This window comes from Pseudorasbora parva, chromosome 14, assembly GCF_024679245.1.
Source record: "Pseudorasbora parva isolate DD20220531a chromosome 14, ASM2467924v1, whole genome shotgun sequence".
Classification (NCBI taxonomy): domain Eukaryota; kingdom Metazoa; phylum Chordata; class Actinopteri; order Cypriniformes; family Gobionidae; genus Pseudorasbora; species Pseudorasbora parva.
In genome coordinates, this window is record NC_090185.1 from 21,161,248 (window position 1) to 21,181,055 (window position 19,808).

General features: G+C 37.7%; 1 protein-coding gene across 6 annotated transcripts in view; it reads left to right on the forward strand.

Annotated features, from left to right (window-relative positions):
- The first annotated feature begins 6,482 nt into the window (after positions 1 to 6,482).
- The window catches only part of frem1b (Fras1 related extracellular matrix 1b), a 50,102-nt gene continuing 36,776 nt past the window's right edge, over positions 6,483 to 19,808 (forward strand). Inside the window, exons 1-7 of one of the 6 annotated variants that reach the window (XM_067415833.1) lie at positions 6,483 to 6,563; positions 7,042 to 7,139; positions 9,352 to 9,912; positions 14,503 to 14,680; positions 14,935 to 15,093; positions 18,609 to 18,692; positions 18,851 to 18,990. The gene's annotated coding sequence lies outside the window, so the exon portion shown is untranslated. Of the gene's footprint in view, positions 6,564 to 6,998; positions 7,140 to 9,351; positions 9,913 to 14,502; positions 14,681 to 14,934; positions 15,094 to 16,013; positions 16,351 to 18,608; positions 18,693 to 18,850; positions 18,991 to 19,808 lie in introns of those variants that run through there. The other 5 variants (XM_067415835.1, XM_067415836.1, XM_067415834.1 and 2 more) reach the window with 5 other exon arrangements.

A 19,808-nucleotide genomic window follows, 5' to 3' on the forward strand; every position in this document is an offset into this window, starting at 1 on the left:
TTGAGATAAAATACAAGACAGAAAGCATATTTATTTTTTAAAGAATATTTAAATTAGCAGAATAGTTTTTTAATAATTAATAATTTGTTACATTTATATTGCAGTTTTTCTGGGTCTCCTCAACCACCAATGTGCAGCATCCACCTGGATGATGCAACAGCAGCCATATTGTGCCAGAACGCCCACCACACACCAGCTGATTGGTGGAGAGGAGACCAAGTGATTAAGCCAATCAGGAGAGGGGGGTGAGTAGGAGGCCATGATGGACAGAGGCCAATGGGCAAATTTGGCCAGGACACCGGGACATCCTGGGATTTTTAATGACCACAGAGAGTCAGGGCCCCTGTTTAACGTCTCATCTGAAGGACGGTGCTCTTTGACAATATAGTGTCCCCATCACTACTGGGGCATCAGGACCCACTCAGACCACAGCGTGAGCGCCCCCTGCTGGCCGTAATAACAGCTCTACCAGCAGCAACCTAGTTTTTACCAGTTGGTCCCATCCAGGTACTGCCCAGGCTGAACCCTGCTTAGCTTCAGCGGGAAACCATTCTAGGGCTACAGGGTGACATGGCTGCTGGATTTTCCTAATTAAATGTGAATTTATTCGTATTATTCCAAGCATATGACATTTTATTTACAGCAGGCAATCATGCGACTGACCATGTGAGCAGCGCATTCCCGGGTTCGTAGGGTCACAAAACTCGCTCCTCCACCGCCATCCGAATACACAAGTTTTATCACTGAGGTAAAATGCAGATTTATTTTTACAGACGTCCACATGAGAAACCATTACTGCTTGAATTGGGCTAAAGTCCCAATTGCAGGTTATAAAGTCAGATTTGTGTGATATAAACTCGCAATTCTGAGAAAAAAAGTCAGAATTGCATGTTAATATCACAATTCTGACTCACAATTGCAAGTTATAACACAATTCTGACTTTATAACTCACAATTGAGTTTATATCTCGTAATTCTGAGAGAGAAAAGTCAGAAATGCATGTTTATATCACAAATCTGACTTTATAACTTGCAATTGCTACTTTAATATCTCACAATTCTGACTTCAATTGCAACTTACCATGCAATTCTGACGTTATAACTCAAAATCTTTTGTTAATATCTCACAATTCTGAGGGGAAAAGTCTGAATTGTGAGATTAAAAGTCGCAATTATCTTTTTAAATGTTTTATTCTATGGCGGAAACAAGCTTCCATAGATCTCGGATATGAGTCACATTTAAAAGATTTTAAAAAATCGGATATAGTCCACAAATCAGAATTAGCCAGCAAGACCGGCAGTGTAAATACGGCCTTAGTTAACATTTATTTTATGATTTACTCACAATGTCATTTCAAACCCTTGTTTGAAAACAAAACAAAGAAGTTCAACAGAATGTTGATGCTGCTCTTTTCTATTCACTGAAAGTGAATGGTGACCAAAAACGGCAAAGCTGTTTAAACAAGTGTGTGTTATATTTAGTTTATAAAGCTTTCTGAAGTTATTTGTGTGATGAACAGACCTTTTTTTCCGTTTTCTTTTTTAATATTTGCCATTTCAAATTTTGTGCATCTTGTGTTTACCATAGAAGAAAAAAATCAGACTGTCAGAAAATCAGAAGACTAGTTTTGTTTTTACCACAGTGAAGCAAGTACACAACCGTATCCATGAATTAACGTGAAGCAGGATTATTGCACAATAATATGACCCATTAGTCAATGAAGATGGGGGCTCATTGACTCCTGCGCATGACTGCGTATTCACCACATGCTATATTTATTCCTTCTTCTTTTTTTTCTGGTTAGTTTCACCCCTTCATATTAAATGTATGCAGGTCAGGGTCAACCATCCAGTAATTCCACCAAGACCAAAAAAAGCTGAAAAGAAAAGATGCGGCAACCATATGGACGGAACACTAGGGGCTTCGGGCAATGAAGAGGAAGAACCTTCAGCCGGTTCAACCGAACGAAGCAAGCAGGGTCTCGCAGAACCCCTCCTTCTTCCCAAAAGCCTTTTCTTCCCCCATGGTATCTCACCCTGAAGCGCTGGAGCTCATGAAGACAGTGCACAGGGAAACAAGGAAGGGGGAGGCATTGCCTGCCAACAGCAGGTGTTGGTCCATCCTTCAGGGAGCAGGCAGCAGGCTGGGTACTGATGTGTGGCGGAGAGAGGGGGCCTGGCAATCTGGTGCGGAATGGTGGAGCGTCTGGATAGGCAGATAGAAAAAGGATCCAGGTTCAGATGTTTAGACAGTCCAACACGGCATCAGAATTAGTGTAATCTTTCTTTTTTTAAATGGCAAGAACCTGTTGTCACCTTTGAAGTTTAGTGTCAGGAGAAGGCCAGCGTTTTTTCTTTTTGCTTGGCCCCGGTCACTCTATGCTGGCTAGAGCGCTATCAGGCTTCAGCAGCTCCACTTGAATGCTGCTTCCAACTGGCCACTGCTGCAATCCCATCGTCCTCCTACTGCCTCAAGGTTTGGCTTTGAGCTAAAAATCGGCCCTTGGCCCCAGTAAAAAATCATGGCTTTGTTTTTGTTTCCCTATTTGCCAAATGTTGAGGATATTAGTCATTCCCCAATATTTTTCTAATCTAATATTTTTTTAGTGTTTATGGAGACAACTATAAGTAAGCTATTCATTCAGAAAAAGTGTAAATACTGTGTCTCTTTGGTTGTCAGCACTGCCCCGGATTTTGGGGCAGGGCTTTCTGTTTGACCAACCAGTGGTACTGTAGATATTGCTTGGGAAACCTGTTTGATAATAGTCATTATTATAAGTCTCGTATTGTGTCACTGAAATTACGCACTTACAATTTAAATGCAAAAATTAGCTGTTCAGTATATAATCCTTAAACTATAGACCGTTTTGTCTTTTTGTAGGGTCTTTTTAATGGTGTGTGAAGACCTGCATCTCTGTCGCCATATGAAGTACTTCACTGTATATGAAGATTTGTTCTTCATTTCTTCAGCAGATCCTCTGAATTATTAATTGGTTCATAAAGAGTAATTAAATATCAAGCTTCCTGATAATAATGAGATTATTGCAACAATTTAGATTCACTGTAGGGCCAGTCAATTATATCCTTTATAGGTTCACACTATTCTTTTGTGATCATGCATTATGCTTTTAGGATTTTTTTTTATCCCTTATTTTTAGGATAAATAAAAAATACACTATATTAGACAAGCTCCAAGAGTATCGAGATTTAAAATGTATAACAGCTTGCAAAAAATGTATTAGAAAAAATTGAGCTCTGCTGAGAATATTTGTTTAACATTTTTATATTAGTTTTTAAATATATAAAATAATTTGTTTAACAGTTTTAATGTTTCTGTCCAAAAGTTCATTACTCTAGTCTTCAGTGTCACATGATCCTTTAAATATTTATTCTTATTATTAATTTTGAAAATAGATGTGCTCCTTAATATTTTTATTTAATCTTTTAAAATATATTTAATCTTTTAAATATTTAATCTTTTTAAATATAGATGGGTATTTAAATATATAATTTTTTAAAAATTGTATTATTTTATATATATATATATGTGTGTGTGTGTGTGTGTGTGTGTGTGTGTGTGTGTGTGTGTGTGTGTGTGTGTGTGTGTGTGTGTGTGTGTTTGTTTTTGTTTTGTTTTTTCAATGTAAAAATATTTTTCCCTATCCCAGCGTAATATGCAGAGAGAATTGTCTGAGTATATATTAAAAAATATCTGACTTTTAATGACACACTTTGCTCAAAAAAGTAGTTTGAGGCATTTTGTTTTTTTTAAAGAGGCGCATGATAGGGGGTCATTACTGAATTTTTCTGGGCAACAATATAAGACTTCTTTTTCCCTTTATAGAAACAGAAACAGCTTATTTTCAGATACTACAAGAGTTCTAATTTTTTAAAAATGTTCTTTCCCATGGGCCTTTAACTCTCAAAGTGTGACCGCACATGGCAAAAATATTATTTATAAACCATAAGTTATGAAAGAAGCGGCTTTGTTCTTTTTGTTGTACGACATCTTTGGCTCCACTCAAGACTCAATGTCATCAAACATTCAGACAAAGGATCTGCACTCAAGACACTGCATGCTATCTCGAGTCATCAACTGAAGACAAGCCATCCGCTTGTTCCAAAATGGCACAGAGAACTAGCGCAGTGTCTTTGGCTTTAGAGTTGTTGTGGCTGTCATGTTCAGCGAGAACCATGTGCTGTGTGTAAGCCTGCCATATGATGGGGAACCTGTCCAGCTTGAGATGGCTCCTGTCCCATGTGGGCAACCCAACCCCCCTTAGCTATCCCACTTTAGGCTTGTAAGTTTTTTTGTGTTGTTTATTCTTTTCTCTTTTTTTGGTACAGCACATTGACACAACAAACAGAATGGGTTTTCACAGTGATTGTGGCCAGGCTGGTTGTGAACAGTGGCTGGCAGCGAACTCACAGTCTGGATCTGGCTGAGAAACGCTGTGTTTGAGGAGCGAAATCTGTTTCCTGTCCGCACAGCTCACAGCCAGGTCTTCAACTGAGGCCAATATCTCCATTCCAGCCACATTCGCTCCTGTTTCTTATCTCATCCAGGGCCTTGTGTCTACTTATACTTGGGGTGTTACACACGTATATCCATTTGCAAGCAATACAAATGTGCATGGGCATCCAATGTGTCCTATTTATACAATTCCCTGCGCTAAGACGACAACAAAACTTGTGTCTTTGGCAACATCTGCTGTTCGTGCCCAAGTTTGGTTTCATGTATATATAATAGATGCGTTAGCGCCCTAAATGCTCAGTGTGTCAGGCAGCAGCTGACGCCTCAGGTGAACTGTGCAGCAGTCAAATAAAATTATATCCGCTCTACACACCTCTGCAGACCGAGAGCGCAGAGACCGAAGCACTTGGCAGAAGTCCGTGAGATGTCCTGTTGTAAACAACTAGCGAGTAGTGTCGGGAACAAGAAGGGAAAAACATGTAATGCAAATAATAAAATACAGCTATATTTATAATCATACATAGTTAGGATAAAATAACCTTTTTTGTCAAAAGTCTTGTCCAATCAAACTCTGCAGTATTTTGACACATTTGGTAGAAGCATCCAAATTTGTCATATACCAACAATGACTGGTTGTGTGACATGCAAAGTTATAAAGAAAACTATGAAATGAAAAAAACAAAAACATTAATTTAGAATTTGATAGTGTCCTGAAGCAAACATTAAACCGTCGTGGTTTCTCTTGTAAGTGATGTTGATTTATTTTAAAAGGAGTTCGATTTGAACACTCAATATGTTAAATAATGAATATGAAATTACTACAAAAATATTTTTCTTTGCTTCAATTATCAGTTGTTAAGTAGTAAAATAAAGTTAACTTATTGATATTTTTTTTCATTCTTTTTTCATTTTTATTATACATATAATATATAATGTGTGTGTGTGTGTATATATATATATATATATATATATATATATATATATATATATATATATATATACACACACACACACACACACATAACTAACACACATAACAAAACTAATTTAGACTCCTGATATCATTTTTTTTACTAGTGGGTGGAGGACACTATCATTTATGTAATGTGTATAGCACAATAAAGCAAATTGTGACATATTATACCCAAAAATTCTTCAAACAGCGAACTACCAGTAAAATGTATACATTTGGGACCAAAATTATTCAGACACTTCGACCTGACCATTTTTCTTTAATTGCTATTGCGACCTTTTACACCACAGACTGAACAAAATGAAGCACTGCTTTGTAATTGGTTTATCTAAATTGGTATTATCTAATGATGTACTTAAATTGAACAGCTGATTGGTTGATTGTGATCCACCTTTCTGTCAAAGTTATCTGACATTATCAAGATTAATCTGTTCTGACACAGTTTAAATCTGATTTCTTGTCATATTTTATTACCGTTTTCTAAACTATAGTGAATAAACTGTGATGATATGAGAAAATGTTGAAGGTGTCAGAATACATTTTGGTTTGACTGTATGTGTGTGTGTGTATATATATATATATATATAATTATTTATATTATAAATCACACAGTTAATACATTATTGTTAATGCAGTTTATAGATGCTGGCATATGGTTTGCCTACATTAAAATTAAATAAAACCATGATTTTGCTGTACATAAAATCTATTTAGCATTTTCTTTTATATTTTCACTTTTGGCAACTATCCCACCAGAAATGTGACATTATCATTGATATATTTGGCTTATGAATTTCATTCGCTCTAGGCAAGACTTCAGAATTAAAGGTCGGGACATAAATTAATATATTAATCGTGCAGATCAAATCACTGTCCTCTTGCATTTCTGAAATGCTAGCCTATTTTAAGCAGATTTACATTACAAAATACAAATACCATGAATCCAAACCTTCATACGTTTTAAAGGACTTAGTTGTGACCCGAGTTGCTTTCTTGTTTATTTAATCAGAGTCGGGCTATAATGAAAAAATGAAGCAAAACCGACAAGGATTCATCCCGCTGCACTGCCTGTGAGGTCCAGCAGAGGGAATCCAAATGCAAAACACCTTAATAGAGGTGTGTTCAGAGCTTTATATCGTCTCCTACATAGTTTTTCACTATTTAAGAAAAAAGACATCATAATGAAGGCTTTGTTTTTAAAATCAAATCATGATCTTAAATATAGCATTTCATTTTAATACTTAAAATGACTGAGTATGTCAAATATTTTGTCGTTTTTGACTGACACCTTGTCCATGCTTATACGATCGTTTAAGATTGCTGTTGTCCCCCTTGCTGTAGCATCAATCAAAAGCTACTTTGCATATGAGACCTCCAGGTTACTTGTATATTTTTTGATGTACAGTCAACATGTAATTGATTAAATTAACAGACACATTTGCATAATTGAGTGGCTTTTATTCTGTATTTCGTATAGGACTTCAGCTAGGCCCAGAGCACATCCATGGTGTGTGTGTGCGCGCGTGTCAGTGGCCGGTCAGTCATTCGGGCTGTATCTGCTGTCACCTCACATCAGACTCACTCTCTTTGACAGGCGGTATTCAAAGCAGGGCGTCTGGACAATGGCCCGAGCTGTCAGAGGAGATGGCAGCGTTCGCTGGGAGGAAGACAGCGACGGGGGTCACTGAAAATGTATGCAAATTTGACATTTCTTCACTCATTTGCATACATGGCCTTCAAATCAGACTGTTTATATATTTACCCCGAGTGTTCATAGATGTAATCATAATCATAAGAGTTGTACATTGTATACGACATAGCCACGAACTACTGACATAAATTATTTGGATCAATGTTCACAGTGGTGACTTATAACTGTTTCACGCAGTTAAAGTCTGCAGTTCATCCTTTCTAGGTCGTGTGAAGACAAGTATTTCTTAGACTGCAGGCACATAATATAATACATAGATATTAATCCCAGCTAAACAGTAATTTTCAGTGTTTCTAAAAAAATTTTTTTTTGTCATGATTACAACGTTATTTAAAAGGGTATGATTGTGTTAGTACGTTACGCAGCGCGTTTGAGCTTCAGCAAGAACCAATGAGGTTCATTCTTGTGTTACGCAGCACGTTTGAGCTTCAGCAATAACCAATGAGGTTCATTCTCGTGTTATGCAGCACGTATGAGCTTCAGCAAGAACCAATAAAGTTTATTCTCGTGTTACGCAGCACGTATGAGCTTAAGAAAGAACCAATGAGGTTCATTCTCGTGTTACGCAGTACGTTTGAGCTTCAGCAAGAACCAATGAGGTTCATTCTCGTGTTACGCAGCACGTTTGAGCTTCAGCAAGAACCAATGAGGTTCATTCTCGTGTTACGCAGCACGTATGAGCTTAAGAAAGAACCAATGAGGTTCATTCTCGTGTTACGCAGTACGTTTGAGCTTCAGCAAGAACCAATGAGGTTCATTCTCGTGTTACGCAGCACGTATGAGCTTAAGAAAGAACCAATGAGGTTCATTCTCGTGTTACGCAGCATGTTTGAGTTTCAACAAGAACCAATGAGGTTCATTCTTATGTTATGCAGCATGTTTGAGCTTCAGAAAGAACCAATGAGGTTCATTCTCGTGTTACGCAGCACGTTTTAGCTAGCGCAAGAACCAATGAGGTAAATTCTCATGTTACGCAGCACGTTTGAGCTTCAGCAAGAGGTTTGCTCTAAGTTCTCTAATTTTTAAAGAGAAATAGCAGAGGATTTAAATAAGAGAAAAGGGGCTTGAGTTTGGTGCCCAGCCTTATCTTCGAGAGGCATCAAAGCTTGCGATGCTTCTATACATTGTGTCACACATTCTATACAGGAATACAGTTAGATGCATTCTATACAGTTACTCTTTTGCTGTAAGTCAAATTGCGTTGGAATTTAATTATTTTAGTCCATAAAGTTTTAAATATGGATATTTTTTTTTTTACACAAATGCACCACTTTGCTTAAGAAGGACTTTATTAACACCCCCGAGCTGTGTAGATCAGTTATGTGATGGATAGATGCACTTTTATGGACTTAATAAACGAGGCAACAATTCACTGCTATTATAATGCTTGGATTAGTCTGGACTTTTTTTCAATGACTCCGATTTTATTCATCTGAAAGAAGAATGTCATATACATGTAAAATCATAAATGAAATCAAGTAAATCAAGTAAATCATGGGCTAATTTTCATTTTTGAGTGAACTAACCCTTTAAAGGGGTAGTTCATCCAAAAATGAAAATTCTGTCATCATTTACTCGCCCTCAAGTTGTTTTAAACCTGTATGAGTTTATTTGTTCTGCTGAACACAAAAGAAGATATTATGAAGAATGTTTGTAACCAAACAGATAGAGCAACCATTGACTACCATAGTATTTTTCCCCTACTATGGAAGTCAATGGTTGTGCTATCTGTTTGGTTACTGTTTGTTTCTGAAAAACAATTCAGAATATCTTCTTTTGTGTTCAGCAGAACAAATAAACTCATACAGGTTTAAAACAACTTGAGGGTGAGTAAATGATGACAGAATCTCAATTTTTGGGTGAATTACCCCCATTTAAGATTCATCAAGTACAATGACAAATGACAAATACATGACAGTTAACGAAGATGCCTACATTTTGTCATTTTGGATATATTTATACATATTATCAGTCTTTTGAGTGTATCTAATTATTTATTTTCTTTTTTTGAGGGAGAAATACTGAAGAACAGATACTTATGACAAAATATTATATTAGATGTATCCCAATAGGTGGCCACGAACGTAGAACATTAAAAAAAATGCCATGGATTTTGATGATGTTGCATTTTTGGGCTTGTGACGTATTCTGGCTGTGCTGTCTGTATAACATTGTCCTCTCTGTTTTAATTAGAATGAGTCAGCCTCCTTCCTTTACATGGACAGCATAACCTAAGACGCATTTACATTCTGATTGTACACAAATACTCAAGCCACTTGACACCTTGAGACACTCAGCGTCTGGACTGAGATAGCGGCTAGGTCACCCAGGTTTGGCAGGCCCAGGCTTGGCTCTCCCACACAATCTGTGCTCGTGGTTTTGGCAGGTCCTCCCACTCCTCCTCCCCTCCCCGCCCAGGCCCCCTCTTTGCCAGGGCTATGTGTGCTGATCTGAAGTGCCTACCATCCTCCATCGTCTCCAACTGAAGATTACACACCTGTCTGGCATGTGCGAGCAGCCAGGGACGGAGGCAGAGCCGTGCGGATGGCAGCCAGCTCTGCTCCCCTGTCCCAGACTGCTCTGATGTCAGCTGGCTGTGAAAGGGAAGGGGCCTTGTACTGACCAGAGACTGTGATTAAGCTTGAACTGGGAGGTGGCCAGAGCTCTGGACCCACGCCACACTGCCCTTGTCTGCGCAAGCCACCCCGCCAAGATTCTCCAGCCCTGGTGAGACCGAATCTGCAACAATAAAAAGTGAGAGATTGCATTGGTTCATTTATAAACTGTGGATGTGTTACTTGGGGCTAGTTGGTTTCCCTTTTTATTGAAATGTATGCTATTCTGTGTCCATTATATTCATGTTTTTACGTTCAAATTTTACATATTTGTACAAACAACTCTACAGTGAAGATTCTTATAATATTTTTTTGCATACAATTAGTATAAGGCGTCTTTGCCTATATTTTCGCCCAGTTACGGTTTTAATGCGCTTTACGGAGACAAAGTTTAATGCGCTCTATCTAAGATTTATTCTAACAAGTTCCAATAAACAAAGGCGGAAGCTCTCGTCCTCTTTAGGCGGTAAGTGATGAGGCATGACGCTAGGACGGTGGCCAAGTTTACTCCAGCCATTCTCTCTAATGCAAAGTTACTGTGCTGCTGCTTCAGCGCGCACTAGAGGAGACGTGTGGCTACCGTAGCCGCTGGTAAATCTGTACGTGGCTGTCACATCAGACCTCTGTCCAGAACACAACACACGACTTATGCCACATCTTTCACCAATTTGACATATAGTTGAACGCAAATAAGATGGAGAACAACACCCTTTCCAAATGAAGACGTTAGCGTAAGATTGATAAAAGAAACAAATAACATTCTCCTTTTCTTAAACCGCATATGACCAAATTTTCGTCATGGAATGTTCTGGAACATTATTTTAAAGGCACATTCATTGACTTTTGTTACGATGTTTAACTGGAAATGTCGGTTTCATTATAGAAATATGAAATTTATTCTGCTGATCATGTGATCTTAACATGTCAGCCTCAGTGAGATGAACCACTATGTAAAGTAAAAAAAATATATATATATATATATTTATTGGTTTGGAAAAGTACTCTGTGCACCTTAATCAAGACCTTTTAGTATTTTATGTAATGTTTTTTTGTGAGTAAAACTAAGTGTTTTCCGTTTGTTCAATTGAAAAGTTTTAGTGAATTTCTGCAAAGTAAAGCGGCCCCAATCTAGAGCCCTGAGGCATCTCATGGGCTTTGATATAGAGCTACAATGCCAGCAGTCATCTGCTCGTGTGTCGCTTTAACATATCCTCTCACCTTCCCAAAACGCCCCTCACCCATAGTGATTGGCCTGCATACACTATTCATGAGATCCATAACTGAGAAAACTTAATCTCCCTGTACATTAATTACATTTATCTAAATATGAATGTGTCATTGCCACAGAATGGATGTTGGGGGTTGTTGTTGTTATCTGGTAGGGTTAGAGTTCATTTCAAATGGAAGAGGTGGATGCAGGGTGGGTACTCCGTCTTAACCCTCCAGCACTGGATGCACCGTCGACCCGCTTTTTCATTTCATGTGGAAAAACAAACTAATTACGTGGAAATATGATAATGTATTGTGCTGGAGGAGTCGCCTATGACTCTCATTAAGAGTCCATGCAACCCTACTTGTTTCCTTGCTCTAATCCACCCATCTCTCTCACACATTCTCTCTCTCTTTATCCACTCAGCTAACATGCGTTATTTCTCCTAGGGAGTGTTGCCCTTTCACGAGCCATGAACATTAGGGACCAGTCTGGGGCATTTTGCATCAAAGTCAGCCTCATTTGCATAATTGTGGGATTACTCCATTTTTACTGCCAGTGATGGTCAACATCTCACATGATTCCTCAAGACCATTGCCCCCCACTTCCCAAAAAGTGCTTATCTCTCCTAATACCCAGCATGGATGAGAATCCCTTACCTGATACCTCGGGGAAGACTGTGAGCAGCCCCTCTACAGATTTACTCTTCATTTATCCCTGATCCCTCCGTCCTTACATGATGAAATCACATATGATTCATCAGTGCTCATTACATTTGACAAGTCCTCACTGCAGGAGCTTGTCAAATATCCTCTGGTTGCCTGTAGAGTCACTCTCACACTCTAGGCTTGTCTCGAAGCAACCCCGATAAGATCCCACAATCCCAAGGTGGATGTTAGCATTCAAAGGGCCCCGCGATAATAGTACAAATGGTAGACGTCTTAAAGTTTTTAATGTTGTTTATATGTCTATGTGGTGTTTTTAATATGCTTTCAAACAAACCATATGCAAAATCATAAGTCAATGCTGAGTATTTTCAAAGACGGTTTAAAAATCACGATTTGTGTCCAATCACATCAACGTGTAGGCGGGCTTTAACATATCATTAACTATGCTGTGAAACAGGGAAGTCTCAAGAGAAGCCAGGTTATCACAGTATATTTTTCTGTTGATATGAAAAATTAAAATAGGGTACTTTAAGCATTATAGCTGATTTATTATGTATATGTTATGATAAACTATATGCCTTTTCCACTGACGCTCTATGATGTTCAAAGTGTTTCTAAAGGCCTGTACACACCGGGACGAATATGGCACGCGCTTATTGCCAGCGTTTTTCGAGACGTTTTTCGGTGCATCTTGAGTGTTCACACCCAAGCGATTTTCACTGCCGATGTGCCAAGTAAACGTGATAACTCAGTAGCTGCCGCTCCCGTTACACAAGGTGGTGCTGCGCCACTTTACGCTTCTGACACTCGCTTGTCACACAGAAGAAGAAGAGAGACAGTATTTACGTGCTTGCCAAAACACTTTTTTGCTAACTGGCAAGCAGCGGTGTCATTAGCAGCTCATCTTCTTTGTCTACTTACTACTACTTCGTCGTATCAATGTGTGCTCGGCAAGGCTGTCAAGTCATGTAGCTTCAGCATCTCCAGGCAATCTCATTGGTCGGCCAGTTTTTAACACGGCGAGAAACGCGCATGAAAATTGTCCCGGTGTGAACATGCATTAAGGATGCCTTTGTGCAGCGTTTACTACAGTAACTTGAGTAAAGTTGACCAAGTGGATCTCTGAGCTCAAGTGAGTGAGTGGAGGCGGGGCTCATTTACATATTAACTTGCCCATGTTAAATGAAGCAAGTGTGTAGAGTTACATGCAAGCTATTTTAAGGCATTAATATTTTTTTCACAGGAAAAAATATTTAAATATGTAATTTGGGTGATTCAAGATGAGTTTTTAGTGACAAACTTATTGACTACAGGGGAACTTTTAACAATTAAAGGTTCCAAAGGGAGGTGTTCACTAGCCTGACAAGCCAGACCCACATCAAAATGTTTGGTCTGGAAACTCAACATTGACAGGGCTCAATCTGAGGGGCGGGATAAACGGTTGTCTTTCAAACTCCCTCTGCACGCGATAGGATAGAGCTACCAACCAGAGCAACGGAGGTGAAACAGAGCTTGTTAATAGATTAAACATTTGCCGTATCCGGTCGGCAAAACTCCGAATTATCTTCCCTTTTTAAGAATGACTTTAGTGCCGTTCTTTGTTCTAAAAGCTTACCTCCAAGTCTTCCAGAGTCGCGGTCAAAGCTGATTCGAAAGACTGCCGTTCGCCAGTTTCTGTGTTTACTAGAAGCACGCAAACGCAACTCGGCCATCGTCATTATGGCTCCGCCCACCGACTCTATACAGGATGTGATTGGCCCGACCAGAGTTTGGCGTTTACAGCTCAGAAGTGTATTGAGAGTTGCTAGACGACACTCGCGGGCAGATTAGATTTGCTGCGGCTAGGGTGCGTCTAGATTTCTAGGCTAGGTGTTCACAGCAATGAAATAGAATAACCATTTTTGTTTCCCCAAAGATCCTTTCACTGAAAAATCTTTCACAGAACATTTTTTTTAGTGTGAAGAACACTTTAATAGTCTAAAGAAGCTTTTTCCACTATATAAAAAAAAACTTTTGTTCAATGAAAAGGTTCTATGGATGTTAAAGGTTCTTCATGGAACCATTGAAAGAGCCTTTATTTTTAAAAATGTAATGTGGCTGTAATGGTAGTATCCATGGTACCATGGATATGCCACAACAATACTATTACCTTAATGCCCTACCATTCAAAAGTTTGGGGTCAGTAAGGTTTTTTTGTTTTTAAGGTAAATACTTTTATTAACTAAGGGTGCATTAAATAGTTTAATAAGTGACCGTAAATACATTTGCAAAAGATTTCCATTTCTTATAAAAGCTATTCTTTTGAACTTTCTATTTATCAATGAATTCTAAAATAAAAATAAAAATTTTAGCGAGCAAAACAGTTTTTAACATTAATAATAATAAGAAATGTTTCTTAAGCTGCAAATCAGCATATTAGAATGATTAGAATGAAGGATCATGTGACACTGATGCTGAAAATTCAACTTTACCATCACAGGAATAAATTACATTTACATTAACTTACATTTACATTAAATATAAAAGTTATTTTAAAAATGATATTTTTTCAAAAACGTTTGAAAAACATCCTACTGACCTCAATATATATATTCCAATGTATTCAAATCTAAACAAAAACATGGCATTACCATGCTAACATACCCAACAATGCTATATTAGCATGGTCATTTCCAACATACCTCATAGAAATAACAGAGTACACTTTATAAACTTGTCAGTTAAAACTTTTGGTCTTAATTAAGCACCTCTAAATCTGTTTATTGCATCTGGCTCCAACAAGAAATATCTCTGACAAGATCTGTAAGGAAGTGAAGAAAAAAAACACAAAGATGGTTTTCTCTGTTCACAGCTGGCAAAGTTAGTGCAGTGAAATGGCTGCCATTGGGCTTCAGGGTCAGATACCATGCCAGCATCACCAATCCTACTACTGTTGATTAGCTGAACGAATAAGAAATATATCACCTTACTTGATCCTGTGATCTTGAGGCGTTAAATCAACATCCTCATCCTCCCAGTCTCCAGTGATTGTAAGTATTACCTGTTAATTAAAAATGTTCTTGCTGCAGTGTGATGACGAAAGTGATTCTCTTGTGCCAACTTCACACTGTTGGTACTTTATTAATCCAAACTCCCTTTAAACACAATAATCATTGCACATTCTGTATGAAATGTTGTCCCATATGTAATGAAAAAAACATTTATGTCGTTTTTCATAAATAACAATTAGCTAGTTGTCTGTAAACTTCTCTGCACATGCTAACCAAATGTAATTTTTTTGCAGCTCACTGGGCTTGCCTTTCCCAAGTCAACGGTCAAGAAGCTGCATTAACTTGGTTCCTGACAAAAAGTCAAGGCCCAAATATGACAGATGCCCAAGGCCAAGGTGGGCACTCGGCCAGTGCCGCTACTGCGAAAGGGTAGCAGTCAGAACATATCAGGAGTGAGAGGACACTTCAAATGGCATTAAAACTAAAGCGTATACAAGTTGCTGGCATCTTCTCAACTCCGTGACAGTGTCAAACATATTTGTAGATTGTAAAATAAGGGCGCTGATTTTTTTTACGCTGCAATAAAGACTGCAGAAAGTTAAGTTGTTTTTAAGTGGTTAATGCATAATACATATTTTAAGGCTTGTTTTTAGTTCCCTAATACTGACTACTAGGGTCCATTTTCTATAACTGGGTTAATATGTAATATTCTCATACAGTATTTTGCAGATTTGAAATGTACTCAGTCACAAATTATTGTACACGGCACATGATCCTATACGCTTAGTTTCATCTGAAATTAGCTCAGTAAATATAGGGGAGAGTCAAGTAATACTTTACTATTATTTATATACCATTATACAGTAGTATTATACAGGTTTTATACAGAATATTTTTATATTATACTGTCGTTTCATTCTATAGAAATATATAGTTTTATAAATAGTTTAATTTCTTTAAATTTGAACAATTTTGTTACACTAAAAAATATTTTCAAGATTTGTTATCGCAACATTTCTTCAATTAATCAAAATTATTTTTAATAATCTTAGTTTTAGTTAACATAACAATAACAACACTGCTGAAAATTCTAATTGGACCTAGTTAAAAGCCATTGCAATACAAAAGAGCAACAATTATCACTTGATCTTTGTAAAACTCAACATAAGAACTTGAAACACCTTAAAAGTTGTCCTGCAGTAAAAAGACAGCCAGTAGCTCGGGCTGAGTTGGAAACAAGCGACCGTGTTTTGTGTCATGGTCTCGTTAAACATGCCTCAACACATTCTTGATTGGATGCAGCATTGGATTAATTAGAACCGACGTGTCGGCGCCATCGGCTCTGTCTGCGTGCGGCCTCGGATCTGTTACTCAACCGCTCACTCGAGTCGGAGAGGGAGGGAGTTAGATATCGAAAATACCAATATTTTATATGTTATCTTCATTTTTAAATCCTCAAAGGATATTTCATTTGATTTTACAACAAAAAAGAGAGCAAAAATAAGGTCTACTCGACGGAATGGAGGGGTGCCGTCATTAAGCAGGAAATGCAGGGCTCAAACTAGGACAGGACATGAAGTTGTATTTTCATTGCAGCATGTGTTATAATACTTCAGCTCTCTGGAGACTTTTGATATATGAATGACTGTACACTCTCCTGCAGTCACTGCTGAATCTCTTGAACATCTAAAGAAAACAGGAAAAGTAGGGTAAGAGCTGATCTTAGTGAAGGAGATACCTGGGATAAACTAATGGTCAGCATGCTTTAGTTATTTGCTAAGTTACTTCCTGCTGGTTTTGACTTGTTTCTTGGTCTTAGTCTTTGAGCAAAATATAAAAAATTGGTTTGTTCTAAACCAGCAAATAAAATAATTTAAAATTAATGTTTATCAAAATGTTTATATAGACAGAGGTAATATATAAACAATTATTTGATGTATTTATATATTTAGTATTTATTCTTGAATTATTTCCATAGTTAAACCCATTCAAAAGTTCCTGGTCAGTAATTTTTTGCTTATTGCTGTGATTTTAAATTGGATCATCAAAAGTCAGCAGTAAATACATTGTTTCACAGACAAAGCTTAAGCTAGTCACAGACTAAAGCTATTTTTGAGCTGTTTTAACTGAAAGCAACTTGACATACCTTAACCCTATAACTGCCGACGTATCCTGGGGATAGAAACGTTTGAGAGACTGTGGGGAGAGGCAGTGAACATCTAGGTGTCATTGGTATCACCACACCTTGATGCTCATGACAAGAATAGTATTCTCTTTATTGACGTGAATTAGATTTAAATCGCCGTCATGCATGAATGAATCATATTTTTGCAGTTTTATAATCCAGGATGATCACCTTACACACAACTGAAATTGCTCTTCAAAATAACACACAGTCAATATTTTTTTAGTCACCCCAAAATTTCACAAATCACATTTTCAGGGCAGCCCATATCTTATTAAGGGGAGCTGAGAAAACAGCAAGCCTTTTTTAAATAAAGATTCTGATTGTAGCAACGTGGATATATTTGCACTCTAGTCACGTCACGTTTATTTATATACTGTAGCACTTAATACAAGAGAAAGATTGCTTAAAATAAAGCAGCTTTACTGTATTAAAAATGAAAAACAGTGTCATTCTCCTTTCATCAGAAGTACAACCACATTTTCTACTACAAAGAAGAAATTAACCAGAAAATATTTTGGCGTAAAAGAAGGCGGAGCCTTAGAGCCACACCTACCTATTATGTAATCGCCACAGACCAATGGTAGTACAAATGTATAGAAGCCCATTTCCGCCATAGTTGAGTAAAAAAATAGGATTCTTTAAATCAAAATAATTGAAACTCTCTCGAAATATTGACTTAGCATCTCGAAATAATGTTAATGTTTCGAGATGTTAAGTCAATATTTCGAGAAAGTTTCTCATTATTTCGACTTCAAGAATCATATTTTTTTACTTAACTGTGGCGGAAACGGGCTTCCATACAAATGTGTTAACCAGCCGTAAAAAACTTTTCCGGAAAACTTTTGAACTCCAAACGAAGTTTGTTTTGGCCTGATTTCGTTCGAAATAGCGTCACATAAGTTCATTCTTCGATTTCGCTTGAAGCATATCAGAGCCCTAAATGCATGCTCACATTTAGTCTAAACTACAATAGCCATCATTTTCACACAGCGCAAACTACGCCTCTGCACTTACTCCTGATTTCTCTCAACATGGGGACGAGAGCAGTCAGTCAATAATTGGGAAAACCAAGTAACTTATGTTACTTATTTGAAAAAGTAACACAAGTATTTTGTTTAAATTTAAAAGTAATGCATTACTTAAAAAGTAATGCATATACATTAATGCGTGACTTGAAAAAGTGGTCTGATTATATTACTCATTTTACTTGTAAAGTCTTATACACTTATTATTATAAATATTCCATATTATTTCATTATATTTATTTGTTCACATTTTTGTTCCTTGCTAAGGCTAAAACTATAGTTGCGTAACTGGCCTGCAAGTTTTCTTTTCGAATGACTTCCTGAAAAACAAAAATGAAGTGAGTGGCATGGCAACAGAGTTTCTCACCCACATGCGGAGGCAGCGGGGGGTAGACAAGAGTGACCGGCCCACATTTATCAGTCTGGCCTGAACGAAGTTGCACAGCAGGGAAGAGGCATGCCTTTGTCCCACAGGTCAGCCTGGGGCAAGAGGAAGGTGTATGCGGGTAGACTGTGTTTGTGAATCATGTGAGTCGGATGTGCTATAGTTTGTCAAAACACCTTTGTGTTAAGGTTACTTCTGTTCCCCCGGCCAACTAAACGCGACTTCCATTTCCTTTGACGAAGGTTGCAAGGCCGTAAAAGATCAAAGCGAACAGGCTTGCCTTTCAGACATTTGAAAAATTGAAAACTTACTAGAAGCTGTTACTAATTTCACTCTCTTTTCATCTAACCTTACTCTTTTTGAGAGCAGGAGGGTCTTTCCATCTTCAGGGAATAACAACATCTGGGTTTGTGAGACGTAGAAACCTTTGGAACTGGTCTGCACGTTTCCTGTGTGAGTAGATTTCACTTTTCCTCCCCTTTTTCATGTCTTTACCTTCGCTCTGCTGAGTTCTGTTGCTCTGCTTCGAGGTAGGACGTGAGAAGCAAAGGCAAACAGTCGTGATTCCTGCATCTTTTGTTCTCCTCTCTGACTCCTTATCTCTCTTTCAGGGTCTGTTTGTGTTTTGGTAGCGGTCCTTTGTGGTCTTTAGGGGGGCAGTTGAGGGTAAACCTCCGCTGTTTGACGAGTGCTGAACTTTCTGTTAGTCTATACACACTGAAGGAACTACAGGCCAACTGTGGATTCAGCTGTAAGTATGTTAAGAATTCTTCTGTACTGTCTATCCATCTTCGGTTCTGTGTTTTAAACAGTTAAAACGTTGCAAAATAGTATTACATTCAAATGCAAATCTTGCTATCCTTTTTCTTGCAGGTTTATTGCTTCTTAACATAAACAACTGCTTTTTATGAGTTACCAACTTTCTCTAAAAGGCTTTTATTGTCTTCTCAGAAAGAGATTCAGGCTTTTGATCATTTGTCTGAACACGTTAGCATCTGTGTGTTTTACGTAAAGTGCGAATGAGTCATGTTTAAACATGCAGATTTAAAGTATCTAGATGAATTATTGAAGCTTGAAGCTTCTCTCGAATGTCAAAACATTTACAGACCATTCTGATAGAGCGTGTTTGCACCATGAGGTAAGATTGTGTTAACAACACATGATGATAAGTACTGTTCTGTAGCCCATTTAAGTTTTTATTGAGCAATGAAATGTTCGATGGGGATACAACTTTGAGCTTGTATCAAACCTTTGTCTGATAGCACCTGTAATGTTTGGCTGCATAGAAAACAACATTACTGCAGTTCACATACGCCTTTGATGCTTGATTCCATTTTCAGCAATGGAGCAGAGACTGATTAACCCTTTTGTTGCTACATAGTTTTAGTTTTAGAGACCCCATGTAATCAAAAGGCTTTTAGATGTGTGTTAGCTTTGAGGGGCAGTGTTATTTTAGCATTACTCATATACGTATTCATATAGTATAATGCATTAATAATTTGGAAATGCATTTTAATTTTAATTTTAGTTCGCTTTAGTAAGTTTGCTATGCACTTATGGCATTTAATA